Consider the following 17,417-nt stretch of genomic DNA (forward strand, 5'->3'; position numbering starts at 1 on the left):
AAAAAACAAGCTGGTACACCAATAGCAGATATTTTTCATGCATACTATGCTATGAAAATGCATGTTTGTTTCTAGTTTGATGGACATTTGTGACCTTGGATGGCTGCGTCCCCACATGTGTGGTTAAAAGATGAGGACAGGAGGGGGAAAGAGAGAGAGAGAGAGAGAGAGAGAGAGAGAGAGAGAAAGCGAGAGAACGCCCCTCCTAAGCTGGATCTAGTGGCCTGTGCCCTCCTGCTCTTAATCCTGGCTTCCAGCACATGACCCAGCTAACAGAATTATGGAGTGCTTTGATTAGACCTGCTGCTGCGCGCATGTAGTGGGAGACGTGACGGGGATGGTGGAGGGGACATGGGGTCCTTTGCCTCTGCTACCACTGCTTCTGCACTGACACATACCTATTCACACACACACACACGCGGCATTAACCATACATTTGACCTCAGCGTCCATAGCCTACACACAGCGGAAGAAAAGACACGAGGCCGGCCGGATTAGGCCTGCGAGTCAGTGAGTCAGCGGATTACCCCTGTACTGTTATTCTAGGTGAAAACTAAGAGTAAAGTGGGAAAACGTGCTGCTGGCATTAGCCGCAGCTGACAGAATGACACTTAAAGCAGTCATAACAGGGGAGGGGAATTTCACATGACGACTTCAGCAGTAGGCCATAATCGCATCAAGGGGTCTCGCAAGGGAGATGTTTATTTTTAAGTTTATGAACTGATGGAAAAAAACAATCTTAAGGCATATTTTTGAGGATGCCAGTGATGGGAAAAAAACATCCTGTACAGGGGCTTGGTACTGAGAGTCTGACTTCTGTCTGGAACAACAAAGAGATGGTGTTTCGTTTTAGCAATATGTCAATTCTCCCTTTTTACGAAGGGAACAAATGCCTTTTTAATTTTTGCTCCGATCACACAATTGCATATTCATGTAAAGCCTAATACATAAAGTTAAAACAAGAAGTCGGCACTATACTTGTGTTTAGATTTCCTGATTTAAATCTTATTTATTTTGTACTATAGTAATGCAAAGTTACAGTTTATCCTCTCTAGGGATGCATGATAATATCTGCACACCATCAGTATCGGCCAATACTGGCCTTAAATTGAAATATCAGAATCAGCCAACATGCTGATAATATCGGTACATCATCGGTATCAGCCAATATAAGCTTTAAAATCAGAATCGACAAACATGCTTTGTCTTAATTTGCTAAATTAATGAACATTACATAGAATAAAAAGTATTGTATTTCACATCATGATGAGTAGCCACGCATTACATGATGTTAATTCCACTACAGAGACTTGACAATCACTAAAATTAGGTAGGGAAAAAAGGGAATATATCGATGTTGGTATTGGTCATCGGTCGAATGAGTTGTTACATATCGGCATATCGGATATTGGCAAAAGAATCTAATATCGTGCATCCCTGATCCTCTCTAAAGTGAAGGCAGTGTTTTACTAACTGTGCTGAAACTGGGTTATATTATTTGGCCTTGTTCAATATGCATTTAATCACTGAATATTGTACGTAGAACTAACAACCTTTTCACTGTGCTCCTGCAACAGCATGACAAAGGGAGTGAAATAAAGCTGGTCAGATTTGAACACAATACTGCAGAGTGTAAACAGTGGGGGAATTCAGCACAGCATGTCTGCCCTGTGGGAGATGAGCTGTATGTTGTTCCCTCTAGGGAATATATTTCTAGAGTACGTCCTTACAATGTTTGCACAACAGTGAATGCTCAAGCAAAAGCAATGAAGGTAAACCACAGAACACAATAACACAAACTTGTGACAGTTTTACAGATTTAAAATCTCTCTGCACACACAGGGAATTTTTGAGGACACAGAGTCAATGTTAAGGTTTTTAAGCCTTTGAAAATATTGTGTTGTGCAACAGCCGCATCCATTCAAGCTGAGAGATTTCTGGACTACGAAAAACTCAGTTTCCCTGGCAAAAGATTGATGGAGATAGACAGTGATGGTTGGGCCAGTGCCTGACATTGAACAAATCTGTGCACCAACAAAAATCACAATCTTGAACTGTGAGCAGAGTAAAAATACAGCCTGGCAGGAGAGTCAGATCCACGCTGCTACAACTGCTACAACTGCTGCTACTCCCTCTGAAGCATGAATGAGTTAATCTCGAAATGACACTGTACGCACTGTGTGACCAGTGTTATCTATCACATGTTTGCCAGTCAGGTTGCACACTTGCAGCACATGGTGCGCACGCACACACGCACACACACACACACACTGTACTTTTCAAACTTGAAAGGACAGGTGCTCATTTTTGCATTCATGTAGCAAGTTTGCAAATCAGGTTAGAATCAGATGCACCTTATGATACAAGTAAAACTTAATGGTTTTGTCCTCCAATACTCAAACAAATGCAATAAAGTCACTTAATTAAATTTTATTCTGTCCGTCGACTGAAATGCTTGCCTTAACACCACCACCACTATAGACTATTAAACAAAATGCTTTAATACAGCTGTTGCAATGACTCCAGGGAGAGATATTTTGGGGCACAGCATCGTCTGAGGCTGTGTGTGGCATGTGCTACTTTCTTTGTGCCTGGGTGCTGTCGCAGCATGCGCGACGCTGAAAGAAACTCATTGTGACAAGTGGTCTGCTGGTGTTCCGGTGATGGAGGGGAGATGGGGAGGAGGGTGGGGTTGCCTGGGTCACCTCTAATCCTGCTGGGATAAATCATTTCCTTGAGACGTTCCTATCCATCGCGTCAAATCAGAACACCGTCTCGCCCCACCAGGAGGGGGCACACTGATGCTCAAACCCCGTCGTTTCTCTGGCGTTGCATTAGAATTTTAAATGCGTTTACTATAAAGGCCATTTAAAGCCTAAATGCTCCATGTGCAGCGTTTGGCACAGCAAGAGGTCACTGCTGTCACTTTCAGTTTGCCTTACTGCACCTCCTGTAAGCTGCAAGCTGCACTTGTTTTCACTGAAAACTTGCTGAGTTATACAGTTGCCCCTACGAAAGTAATTCACTATTTCATACATGCTTGTATATTTTATTTCCCCACCGACATGACTTTATAATGATCCAGTCATTGCCGCTGTATGAAACACAGATCCATTACAGCGGGAATGAATATGGAGAGACCACTTTGTGTCTTCAGCTTGATGCATCTTCTCGTCTTACGCACTTACCGCTATGTTTCAATATGCGTCTTCGCTGCTACACATCAGATGATAATGAGGTGCACAATAAAGCTGCAGTGGAACAAATAGTAGGAGCTTCAGATGGTGACAAAACAAATCAGTGGGTGTAGCAGCTCCAGACATTAACGGGGATGTAAGGATATTACTTTACTGCATTTTTTCCCAGACCAATATTGTGGTTTAAATTGGTGTCATAATCTACATATTAAAAACTGCAAGCATCTATTTGTGGTGTACATAAACAACAATTGATGGCGATGTTCCCATGTTTTAATCATTTAGACACGAGTCAACTTCTAAGTAAACCTGCCACTATGTTCAATGTTTCAGATGGGGGCGCTATCCTGTGAGGACTGCACTGAGTTACGGTGGTCAAGCAACAGTATTTGGACAGGCTTATCATAATAAACAACTTGGATCCATATGACTTGGCAGCCCAAAGATGGATTACAGACCTCGATGCACACCCAGACACTGCAAACTATCTTGTTTTTGGACTGAGTATATGCACTTTGTAAACAGAAGTAACAGAGCGTGAACCTCAGAGACAGTACCCCCGTCTCACACAGCACGACGTACCTTCACATTCTCTATTAGCGATGTCACAATAAGAGATTCTGATATCACAATTAGTGTCTGAGGAAATATCACGCTTTCCTGGTTTCCATGGTTCAGCTCTTTGGCTTGTTTTAAAAGGGAGCATATTTTATGGACTTGGCAAAGGACTCTTCAACAGTTGGTCGTGCAGCAGGATCAGAGGTAATTACAGGTTTAAAGCAAATTAAAAAATAAGATAATTAGCTTAATCCATGACAAGGAGAGAGAGTGGGGGCTAGAGCAGACTTAATTTAAGAATATTTCTAATATAGCTAATGAACTCATATTTATCATCATCAACTATATCCAGTTAGTTTTTATAATATAACAATTGACTACTTAAAAATCACTTATAATGGAAAATTGGCAATGGCCTGTCCTCCTCAACTGATATACCCACAAGGTCTCTAGGGTGAACTGTAACAGGTTGTGAAATACTCCTGGGAGTTTATGATTATCGGATAGTGGATGATTATCTCCAAGAAGTTGGAACGTACCCCTTTGCAGTCACGTTTTGAAAGCACCCTTTGCATGCTGAAGATCCATCTTTCACAACAACTCCCTGGTCATTTTGTAGATATCCAAAATGCTCCCACACTGCCAATTTACGGCGCTTCTTTTTCTTGCAAATACAAGGCTAGAATATCAGCTCCTTCTGACGTTCTTACAGCTCTTCTTCAGGCTTCACGCTTCAGGTGAGTGGATCCACTCTCTCACACACAAAACCACCCGACGCACTTGTTGAGTGACTTGCGAGGTTCGTTTTCACGGGGCGAAATGCATTAATCAGGACACCGTAGATAATGTAGCTTCTACAATTCATATGGTTATGAAACCATGATGTTATGTAACAGCGGCTGTGGCAAAAACAGGTTAATCCCGACATCCCTACTAATAAAAATAATGTCAAACTATTTGAAAGTCACATTCGACAATGTGTGTTGACACTTGACGACAGTTTACAGTTCTGCTCTTCAGCTACTTCAGCTTACGTTAGCTTCACAGACTGACAAGGGCAAACTGCTTCACAGCCCCAAATCCTGGAGGTGTCAATTCGACGATTGTGAGTTGTTGAGCTTAAAACAATGGGTACATTTACATGCACACTAATTTTCTCCTATTATTCTGAATATGACAATATATTGAATGAAATACAGGTCATGTATCCGAAAGTAGCATATTCTGACGTGGTATTATTTGGGCTGTAATAGCATTATTTGGATATGTATACAGTACTTCTGGAATATGCTTCTCATTTGGGGTTTTTACCGCACTTTACGACACACAGCATCTTGCCTGTTTATGGTCGGTTTTGTGCGTTGTCATGGATATGCTGGACGCAAACCAACTTGCCAACAGTTTGCAGCACTGGTGTGGAAATGCCTGCCCCAAAGAAAAGCTAACATTTCTGGTCGGAGGGAGAAACACACCTACTTTTAAACATTATGAATGTCTTGGATAGCAACATTTTTTGGATATGCGCAAGTATCATAACATCGAGGCTGTGTGCACACCGTCAAACAAGTCTGCCAATAGAAAGAGCCCTTTTAAAAATCCTATTTTGATGCAAAGGAGCAAAATGACAAGTGGCTTCAGACGTCCTACTGTTCTATATTTTGATGTGATAAACGGCATGTTAGGCACATTAATTGGAGTGTGCATGGCTGCATGTAAATGGGAATATTGGTGGAATATTCATTTTCATAATAATAAAAGGCAAAAACTGGAAAATATTTATGCATAAAAACGTGGTGAGTGACACCAATTGCATGGAAGTTTGACTGGGAGATTCATATGTCTGCCCATCAGCTATCTGTCGCTATAACTGCCCAGCTAACTGCTAGCTTTATATAGCTTCATGCATACACAACCTCATTAGCCTGAAACATTCTTTAGTCCTTAAACTTTCACTTTGCAGCTCATTAAAACATTTTAATCATGTATGCACTCCTACAAATCTTAAATTTCAATACAAAAATGTATTCAATAATGATTCAGCCTCAGTCAGAAGGCAGAAAATTCACCCTATCATATATTTTGCAAGTCACAAACAGAAGTGTTTATGTGAAAAGATTATGTTGACAGGTTTGTTGACCACAGTTCAGACTGAAGCCGGTTATGCCTTCTCGGTATTACTGGCCGGTGGTGGGGGTCACTCACTGAAGAGCCACAGCTGTGCTGGAATGTGTGAAACATTATGAAGATGTCATCACCTGTTCAGCGCAGGGAACCCTGGATATTTTCAACTATACTTAATCCTTGTCTCCCGCAGGTTTAAAGGCCTGACATTACCCTAGAAAAGCATCTTAGCCGAAGGACCTTTTTATTCCGCACACACTCCACTTTCAGTGTTTTCCCCAGGGGTTCTTGTAGTACAGAAGTATTTTTGGTGCCAGTGCATTTTCCAGGCTCCGTTCCAAAAACTGTGCTCATTTCTCTGTTTGGACTGCCACAGATCTAAAGAGGGCCGATTATACAATTTACCATTATTAAAAAGGAGGGAAACTAGACCTTATAAGATCACTAATCATATCTTCCACTCAGTTTGAATACGCTGATTAATTCCCCTTTAAAAAGGAAAAACCCTCTAATGCCGTGTTATTCAGGCTCAGCTTGTTACAGCGTACATGATTCAGCACAGCCATCCTGTGTGATCACAATAGTATTTCCTCAACACTGTACAATTAAATGTCTTGTAAATGAAACCACAGACGTAATTTACTTCTGCAGTGCATTAGTGTTTGAACTTTCACATTATTGGACAAATCCGTTACAGTAATAAATTTGGTCTGTGCCTGAGATGTTATATACAAAGTATGAGGTGTTGCCTTAACTGATCACACTTATTGGATGTTTGAGGGTCAGTATCGCTTCTTAGATTTCTCCATAATGTAACCAAACATCTACTTTACACAGGGAAACTTCTATTATATAGTGTGTTGATACAGAGACACCAAGATGACTGCATACCATTGCAGAAACCATGTACGTGGTGATGCTGAGAATGTGTGGACAAGTTAAGTTTACCATGTCAATCACATCAGCTAATGCTGCTGACCAGCACACTGAAAAAATCCTGGGTTATCAATACCATAGTAAAAAGTGCAAGCATGTCAGCAAAGATCTTCAGTTACAGTCCGGACATGCAGGAGTGCTGAGGGTGCTTAAGGGTTTTATTTCTGATTGAGAAGATAACTAAACTGTCAAATGACATGTCACAGTGATTATATAGTAACCCGTTTAAGTGTTGAGGTGACAATTAAGTATTTAGAAAGTCTGATTTTTAAATTATTTGTTCAGTAACTAAGCCAGAACTCGACACTATCACTATCACCTGATCTCTTGAGGTCCTGTCCAGACAGATGTGCGCCATACCTTCATTTCACTCTTATCTTAATCTGTCGTTTACATTCATTCATGCCATTGTTCCACCTTGCTTGTTCCCACCTACATAAGGTGGCCCTCTGGGTAGATACCACTGAACCCTCACTGACAAACTGCCCCCACCTCGCAGGCCTCGCTGCTTTCTGAGGTGTCACATATCCACCACTTGCTCTTGTTGCTAAAGGCAGTGGGGAGGAGGAATGATTTGGCTAGAAATAGCCAGTGTCACATGAGTGTGTGCAGTGACCAGTCAGCCAGCTGCTCATCCTTACATGGAGCCCGGCCTCATCCGTACAATCGAATGCAAACAGGCGGTTACACTATCAACACAACAGTGTGGACCTGCGCAGACAGGTCGATCATTCATCTCCTGGGACTTGTCCCACCCTTCACTGCACTTAGAGGAGAGCGGAGTTAAAAAGGACACGTGAGCTCAGCCCACACCTGTTTAAACATTAGGATTTCTACGTACTTTCATGACAACAAAAGAAACTTCATAGCTCCGTTCCCCATCAGAGATAAATGAAAAACACATGCCTTGTTTATGCCTGTACAATTAATTGAGAAAATATCTACACATAAGTAGTTGACGTTTAAACTAAAATCACAAAACTGTCTCCATCAAACTCCATTTTTTTCCCAAGACAGCTTCCAGCACAGTGGAATTACCAGTCTTTAAAGGTCTTCTATGGGAAATTCAGACTGTAAGTTGTCTGCACACATTTTCAACAGCAGCTAATGGTGCTAACTCTACAGTGCTAAACAGTGGCAACAGTGCTGACACAGCTAACAGTATAACCAAGGGGGGAAACTGAAGGGTGGGTGCCACACTTCTGCAATGACGGCATCTCCAGTCAGTGGTAATCACTAGGGTTGGGTAATGGTCACATTTGAACCAACACCAGTACCAGTACCAGTACCTGTACCTGTACCGGTACCTTTTTTCAGTCCCTCAGTCCTGTCTCTGATGTATAACAAAAATGTATTTTATGAACAAGCTACAGGGATGACATAGTAGACTACAAAGCAGTTCTCCTGCTCGGCTTTTTTCTAAACTATCGCGGTAGATAAGCACTGCAGTGATAGTTTTGGTTCTCTGGGAAGTTAACGGAGCAGCCATGCAGCTTCATCGCTAGTTTCCAAGCTTCAGAGCACCTCTGGAGTTAAACCTAGTGGCTCTGCAAAACTCCACGGCCGGCCTCGGAGCTCCCTGACTGGCCTCCAGCCTTTAGGGCACTTTGCAGCACATCCGCCTCTTGTCTAAACCTGGCGTTCTTAGCGCTCTTACATTTCAACATTCGGCACAGATAGATTTAACAGGAATAAGTACTCTATTGCACTGACGTAATTGGGTCAATACCAAGCACTAGTAACCACAGTATAAGCGCGGTGCAGAGTGGCTGTGATGAGCTAGCCAGTGCCACACATGCACTTACATGCATGCGTGGCTGGACTGGTTTACAACAAACCACAGAACCACAAACCACAGATCACACACACAGGATACCATGACTTCATTCTCTGCTTAAGATGCTATTACTCACTATATCTTTACATAACAAATAGCGGTTCACCGCTACATTAATGCTCTGGATGTCCCATACATTTAAGGCCAAACCGTTCATGAGCGAGGTGGGACTTGCTATATGGAAATCTGGAGGCAATCTGTAAGTAACAGACGCATAGATTTGTATCCACCAGACACAAAAATAACTACATGTGTCGCTGAAATGACCCGACAGACCATCCCGAATGCCAAGAATAACTCTTCCCAAGCTTCTCTCAGTATTTCCAATAGTGCTTTGCCATCAGAAGTTTTCCTAAACCTCAAACTGACCCCAGGCCTTAGTGGCAAAAATGACTCATTAAAGTCAGGCAAGCCCTGGGTGCTGCTGAACAAATGTACTTGAGAAAGAAGAACAGGAAAATAATGTCCATTCTACCTCCCATAAATAAAAGCACAATGCCTCACAGTTCAGCAGTAAGCCTGTCATTAGCATAGTTAACACCAGGCCAGCACCCAAACAAGAGACGCTCTGTGTGACAGCGCTTTGATACGGACCCTGCCGCTTACAGAAGGCCACCAGAAACACTACAGAACGGCTCTCATGACCCGAGTGGAGAGGACAAACACAGCCAAAAACACACAACAGGTCAAAGAAAACCATGCAAATGCCATGAGCAGTCACACATTACCTAGGAGTAATAAATGACTAATTGTTTGTTTACAAATTGGTATGGGTTTCCTTTTTATGAGAGTAATCTAGAGACTTTGTATTTAAGGAGGCCATAACTTAAAGAATAGAGGTTTTCCTGTATGCGTCACCCTTGCCAATTTAAGTGAGGGTCTCTCGCTTCAAAGCAACCAAGAGGGGGGAACTACCGGGAAGCCTATGGCCGCCAGCGTGATTAAATAACTGAGTCAATGCTGACTTTAAATGCTGATATTTGTCAAGAAGACAGAAGAAACCTTCAAAAATACCGCAATCGTTCAGTGAAGACATGTCGGTAAAGAATCTGAGCATTATGAGCTATTAAGGCTCACTTTAGGGTCAAAGAAGAATGCAGGCCTACGTGACAGCGGTAACAGGAGGACAGAAGACTATTATGGGATGCCAGCATTTTTATCGGTTGTACGCTTGCCACTAGACAGGAGTTCCCTGAAACCAGCTGCATACATATACATGTGTGCAAACCACAAATATTTAAGTGTATAAATGCAGCCTCAAGTATTTCTGAATCCAGGCAACTTAGATCTGGTTGAATACTGAGAAACAAACACTAAAGCTGTGGTTGTAAAGTAGTCTAATTAAGAGCTGAAATGGTTTTGATTATTTCCCCGAGCTTTACTGGTGCCCTGACCCTGGAGCAGCGCTGAAATTAAATCATCAAGAGGCCCACGGAAATGTGATGTCTGAAAAAACTGCTGCTCTGAAGTTTGTTTTCAGCATCTTTCTCCATCACTGTCTGACGGCAGCTTCCTAATGTGCGCTCTTCCCGGTTTCCTTGAACAACAACACTATCAAACCTCTCACGCCAACCTTTCCTGCTCTCTTTTGTCCGCTGCGCTCGTTTTGACCCGCCACATGAAAAGACACGTTATCAGCGCCTCATGATCAATAACCTGCTTAACCAGTTCCTCAGCACTAACATGGATTAAGCAATACTGTTACAAGCAGACAGACACGCAGCATGAATCGGATTCCCACTCTATCTGTGCTATCATGTGATGTTGCCATGGCGAAGGAGGGCTCAGACATAACAGTGTGATTGTGCTCCGAGGGCGAAGTGGGCCGATCAGAGAGACAGACTGTTCTCTGACTGTGACACCAAAGGCCCTGGTGCCAACTGCCTTTCCGCCCACAGAGACAAGAGTCACACCCACTGGCAGAAGGGCCAGCCTGCACGGGGCCCTACCGTCATGGAAACCAGAAGCCACTCCTGTGCATTTTCCATACATTGCTTTTTCTCACGTTAATCCACAAGAGCAAGGTCGTTTTTTTGGTTTTTTTTTTGTTCCACTTCTAAATGCTAAAGCCGTCTGTAGTGTAGCATCAGCTGGGCTAACAGCTTTTATGCTACGCTGTAGGGCAGCAACTAACAATTATATTCATTACTAATGTATCTGCCAATTACTTATTGATTCATCAGCTAACTGTTCAGTCTAAATAAGACATGAATACAGGTCTGTGAGACTAAGGAAAATATTTTCAACATTCCTTTACTGAACAAACTGAACACAAAAGGAACCAAAAGAAAGACTAGACTAGAAGCTAAATCAAAAAATACCTGAGTGTAACATCGCAGTCTTTCATGATGCGTTTACTGGCAAGTTAACAATGCAATGACAAGAAAACATTGTGCAGCCCTAACACAAACTCCACCTGATGATGATGTACTGGACAAATTAAACATTTGACTTGATGATGGCACTACAGGGAAAATTAAGGGATCAGTCGGATGTGATCCATCCTGAAGGGAGCAAGTATGTCTGAATCTTTCAAGGCAATCCATCCAACAGCTGTCGACACATTTCACTCAAACCCACAAATGTCAACCTCATGGTGGTGACAGAAAAAAAGAATGGGAAAGCTGCACACTCTGATGTATTTATTTCAATCAACGTTTTGACACTCTGTCTTCCTCAGCATAAAATACAGCAGTCACTCAAATGGCATGTAACTGGGACAGGTGCTCTGAATCACAGCAATCAACTCTAGAGGCCAATCTCAGGGAGGCCTGAGACAAAATAAGTCAGCTACAAGCAAAGTCAGAGGATCACCAAAGCCATTACGACTCATCCTCTGGGGATCATGCAGGTCAGTACAAAATGTCCTCCTAATCCATCTGATAATTGTCGAGATATTTCAGTCTGGACCAAAGTAGTGGACTGACAGACATTGCCTTTCCTAGGGGCCATACCACTCGCATGGCTAAAAATGTCAACAAAAACAGAGAAAATCCCCATCAGAATTTCTGGGAGCAAAGGGTGAAGTCTTTGTTTTGCCTGACAAACAGTACAGAGCTAAAACCAGACCCATGCATTAGATGATAAGAGGCGAGACACTGCAGTGCAAGAACATGGCTCCTAAAGGCATGTTAGATTTAAGACTTTTTAATGCCACATGAGATTAAACTGAAGACCAATTTCACCATAGCTAATTGAAGAAAGCAATTACTTAGGGTTGGAGACATTTTGGCCTAATTGTTTATTGTAACACAAAACATGACTTTTGCCTTGTGGCGGAGACAAGGGCAGAGCAGAACTGGGAAATACCTGACATCTGTTAGTGAGTTTTCTTTGTGTTTCTCACTCCACATATGGGATTCCAACCCCTTCATTCCCATTGTGCCAAGATTGAAAAACATTTTGCATAAAATACACTCAGCCTCGAGTGCATTGCCATGCACCAGTTTCAGCCCTGTTGGGAAATCTTGGTTTAAAAAGTCAGTGTAGTTGAATTTGCACTTCCCCATGTTGTCCAAGTACAATGACAGCTAGCTAGCAATCGGTAGATCCTCTGCTTTGAGCATCCCACCTGAAAACAAAATGTGGGGGTTGTTTATCTGTTGATGTTCATGCAAGAGGCCTTCAGTTTTTTTTTCATTTTTTAGATCAAATGTTACCAATTATTTTTTGCGATTTTACAACGTTAGGAAAAAATGGTCCAAAGTGTTTTCCTCTCGAATACCTGACACGTTTGCTTCACTCCACGAAGGTACGATTCATTAAAATATGGACTCCATACGTCCATACTTGAGGAAAAAATGGTCCATTAAATCCTATTTCCCATGTCCGAACATTTTTAAGACTTTTAAAAGGATTGATTCAGCACATTTTAATTCCAAATAAAGCCTTATTTTTTGGTTAATAGACGTTTTGAGAATCCATGGGATCCCTGAGGAATGCCAAAAATACGTTTGAGGTTATTTGGAAACAGTGTCTCCATGACCGAGTTTGTCCGTCAAACTAAAATAAGATAGCAGTACTAGCCACAAAACTGAGTACTGTTCAAGCTATATCTAAAACACATGTCTAAGATAAACAAGAAGAGGCAGACAGCATATATTTGGACATTTGTGTGTGATTTCAGTTCTTAAATACTAAATTGTCGCTACTTTTTCTATCGACTAACTGGTTACTGAATATACTGTTCCAATTCTTTGTCCCTGATTATGAAAATATGGCTTTTGAACCGCGAACTATGCACTGCCTCAGTGATAAAACACTGCACATAAAGTCTTTGCGTAAAAGGTACACCCTGCGTTGACGGAGGCTGTGAAGTAATGTTTTGTGACCTGCCTGCTCACAAAGGACATTCTCGCCACTCAGTGAGAGGCCTTGGGTGAATTTAACATTGACCTGGAACTAAAGGTGGAGTCATAGATGGCAGAAAGTTCTTAGAAACCGAAGCTGCCTGTGCACGTGTACCGAGAAAGCACACCTCCATGAAAACTGGTCTGACTCCGCTCTCTCAGCTCTGTGTTGAACATGAAAACATTACACAATGTACACATACCTCCCTTCCTCCACTGACAGCTACCTTCAACACAGAACCTCCAAAACACAGGCTTAAGCTGCCTGACTTAACTGCTGTTTAAATATGCACTGCTCTGTGTCTGCTATGAAGCATTCGGATTTATGGGTTAGCATAAAAGAGAGGCTCTATTGACGGTGTGGTCTAAGCTGCGGCTGCACCCTGCCGCCACGGAACTGCCAATTTAGTGTGAATCACTCTGCCTCGATTGTTTTTTTTTCCCAAAAGGATTACACTCACAAAGGGCAGGTCAAAGTACAGTCAACATATAAATTGAATCTGTCCCCACTGTGTCTGTGAACCCACCTTAATTCCACAAGGTAGTGATAGAAAATTTTAATTAAGGCTCAGTCAAAAGGAGGGCAACAACGGTAACATTAGTGTTTTTTCCTCTCTACCAAAGCTGCCTGATGAGACAGCATCACTGCAGCGACGCTTCCTGAGGTTCAGCACACAAGTCTGACTCAAATGTTTCTTGGAAAGCGAAACAGGTGGCTTCAAATGCAAAACAGGAGATTAAAGTGTGTGGGTGCAAGAACTTTGAATTTTCATAAAGCCCTTCAAGAGTGCCACAAGATTAAAATGTGTATGAAGGGTGCGAGGAGCTGCAAAAGTAATCTAAGGCCATTTAATTTCTTCATAGACAGGTGGGTTTCTAAGCAATGCACGGATCATAGGAGAGGGAGAGGCTGTCGTTGCGGTCCTTATCACACGAGCTGGTCAACAGAAGCCCCAGATTGTGCACTCATGTGTTCACCCGAGCATAAAAGGTGTGTAAAAACAGGGAAGTTATTAATCAGCCTATCTTATCATAATGCGATTTCATATCTTCCTTATAATCTTTATGGCTAGACAAGATACAGCAATCACTGCGAGTGTGTGTTTCCTCAGGTTTACGAGCACCCGCTGTGTAAAAGCACTGATGTTACAGTGTCTCAGCAACGCTTTAAAGAGAGACAACTGACAGAAAAACATGTCAGGCGGCGCACCAGCATTCTTCTTTTTCTTCTCTCTCACTCTCTTATCGTAATATGCAGATTAATCATTAACTCGCAAAACCTATTCTGGCTGCATGATTGCTGTGTACTTCCACTGCCCATAGGATAAGATACGTTTAGTGTGGGTTAGGGCACATGTAAAGAATAATCTGATGATTGCGTTTGACATATTCCAGTTGGGATAAGAAGGGCGGTCAAAATAACAGGAACATGTGACAATATAATGTGATTTCTAACAATAAAGGCGCAGACTCTTTCAGGTGAGCTAGAGGTCACCCCGAGTCACATCACCCTTTATGGCAGATTGTGTAGGCTCTACATTACAGCAGCAAAACGTTACTAAATACATCTATTTCACTGCTATACCAGAGTGCAAGTTTGAGGTACTTGTGCTTTACTAAAGCATTTCCATTTTGTGCTTTCTTCATTCTCCATTCAACTACGTTTTAGATGGTAATATTTAGAGATGTTCTGACTCCATTCCTGTCTTCCTCATAACGATGTTTGTGTATCAGCCGATACCAAGTACTGATCCAATATCACTGCATTAAAAATAAATCAACAGCTGTATAATACTAACCCTTAAAAAAAGCCTTGCATACTGTACATGTTGCCTTTTTACTGGTGTCAATATTGCTGACATTTTGCAAATGGCTAACATTGAATGATTTACCGAATGTCAATCTTTTGTTTCGTCGCTCTTAGACAGTAGTTAAGTGGCTGCACCGTGCAACTTCCTGTAGGCTACTGTTTTACACAGAGAACAGATTTCAGGGAAAACTGACATTTTATCCGAGTGTGAAACTACTTTTGGAGCCTATCCCAACTGACACTGGGCGATAGGCCACCCTGGACAGGTCACCAGACTATCACAGGGCTAACAAATACAGACAGACAACCATTCACGCTCATACCTACGGGTCTACCTACCTATTTAGCGTCACCAATTAACCTATCCTGCATGTTGGAAGCCAGAGTACCGGCCCATGCTGAAGGCCCATGTTCCCCCACCCTAGGTTCGAACCCCCCAACTTCTTGCTGTGTGGCGACAATGCTAACCACTCTACCACCGTGCCGCCCGACTTTCTACTGATTGTATTTTATTCTATTATTAGTTTTTAAATGTTCAAAATAAATATATCAAATCAAATGGTGTCAAATCAGGTTTTACAGACTACCGTACTCGCCAATACCAGATCCAGCATTTTAGGCAGCATAGAAGGCATTTCCAATACTAGTAATGGAACAACACTAGTAATACTGTACTTTTTACTCCACTACATGTGTTTGACAGCATAATTAGTTACTTTACACATTAATATTTTACTTAAAGAAACATGATGAACCTAAAAAATATAATACACTGTTATAGTGAATTACCCAACACTACATAGCAGTAGTCAGTAGTTATAATGGCACCACCTACGTCAGCTACAACAGCAAAATTCACATCCACAATAATAATCTAATAGTAAAACATCTGCATTGGGTACTTTTACTTTTGCTAAAAAGACGGTCTTCAGTAACATTCTCATCACTTTTTACAGTGTGGTATTCCTATTTGTACTATAGTACTTTATCTGAATACTTATTTTGCAGTGTCTTCCTGTTATTCTTTCCACCCCTCTGTGTATGTTCCAGTGTTTGTGATTTTTCTTTCTTGTTGGAAAACAGTTATCTGTGATGTGACAAAGGAAGAGGCTCGCCCTGAACAAGCAGGTGGGACCTCAGAGGCAGGAACATACTGAACTGTCTGGCTTCACATTGCAGATATATTTATATCTGTAGGTGAGCAGATCAGGTTTGTTTCCATGTGTTTGCCTGGCTGGCACTGAAACAAAGAGCCCGTCAAGGTAGACACACCAGCAGCAACGTGACAATGACGGCTCAGTGAAGTGACCCGAGGCACTTGAGAGATGTTTGGGAAAGGCTAGTCCCAACTTCTTATTCTTTTTGGGCAATGAGGCGGTAGTGGCAGCGCACAGTGCGCATGCCCAGTTGTCGACCCGCCTTGTCGTCAAACAGTGTGTGAGAAGGCTCAACAGAGTGAAATGAACTCGCGTGATTAACAGCGATGTGATTAGATGCTCGCTGGAAGCTGCGCTCTGAGCCAAGTGCTCGCCTTTTTTTGGCTTCTCTAGTTTCCCACACTGGTTCAGACCGGTGAATACACCACTACCACCACCACCACACTGTGAGCTGGTGCTATCGGATGTGTGGTCTCGCACACACACGTGTAGCAGCTCCATTGACTCGCTTAGTTGCGTGAGCAGTGGCAACAATATCACCAGCGTGTTTTAACAAAATGTGGTGAAATGCAACATTCACAGTGTTTCCTGTCCACGCGAGGCTTTAAAGTGCGTGGCTACGAGCTGCAGCAGCTGATTTAAACACAGAGGAATTTCTATTTTACGCTGTGTTCACACTTACCAGGCCCGGTTCCTCCTTAAACGCAGCACGCACGGACGCTCACCACAAAGAAATGCGCACGGAAAGTGACCAAACAAGACACAAACCCCGTCGACAGAGGAGGGAAAAAGACGCACGGGTAATGTGTTTTTTTCTGTCAGACAAAATGTACTTACCAACGAAATAGGACACCACAAGGGGGGAAATGTGCCGTTGCTCTCTCTCCGCCTCCACGCCTCTATCGCTGCCTGTATTTTCCCAGAACCGTTTCTCCGTGGGTTGCGTCGAAAATGTCACAGATTCCAGCAGTGGCCGTCGCCCCCCCGGAATGGTTGCCCTCGACTCGGAGGAGTCATGCGACCATGTTGCCGTGAATGTCGCCTGCTGCTGCTCTCATCCGGGCGTTTGGTATTAAGCCGTCGTCTGAGCACTGCTGAGGATGACAGCTATGGGATGAAGGAGGGAGGGAGGGGGGTAGCGTGCGTGAGACAGGGAGGGGGGAGTGAGAGGAGTAGTGGTCAGTCGGTTGAGGGCATGCTGACACCATATAGGGGGAGAGGGGGGGATACAATTAATATTATTAATGTGTTAAGGCAAAAAAAGTAAAAAAAAAAAAAAAAAAAAAAAAGAATGCATTTACGCACGTCTTAATCTGATTTTATTATCCATAACGCATCCAAGTGGTCACTATGTAACACCAAAATTAAATTTAATAGCAGGAATATTTGTTCAACTTTGCTTTGAATGACATACTCTCAAAAATCTGTCTCAAAAATCCTTCACGAATAACA

At 42.5% G+C, this 17,417-nt stretch overlaps 1 protein-coding gene across 2 annotated transcripts in view; it reads right to left on the reverse strand.

The window, feature by feature from the left end:
- The window catches only part of slc20a2 (solute carrier family 20 member 2), a 59,137-nt gene extending 42,044 nt beyond the window's left edge, over window positions 1-17,093 (reverse strand). Inside the window, exon 1 of one of the 2 annotated variants that reach the window (XM_049579027.1) lies at window positions 16,803-17,093. The gene's annotated coding sequence lies outside the window, so the exon portion shown is untranslated. Of the gene's footprint in view, window positions 1-16,647; window positions 16,782-16,802 lie in introns of those variants that run through there. The other variant, XM_049579028.1, reaches the window with a different exon arrangement.
- Window positions 17,094-17,417: the final 324 nt, after the last annotated feature.

Source organism: Epinephelus fuscoguttatus, linkage group LG6 (genome assembly GCF_011397635.1).
Source record: "Epinephelus fuscoguttatus linkage group LG6, E.fuscoguttatus.final_Chr_v1".
Lineage (NCBI taxonomy): Eukaryota > Metazoa > Chordata > Actinopteri > Perciformes > Serranidae > Epinephelus > Epinephelus fuscoguttatus.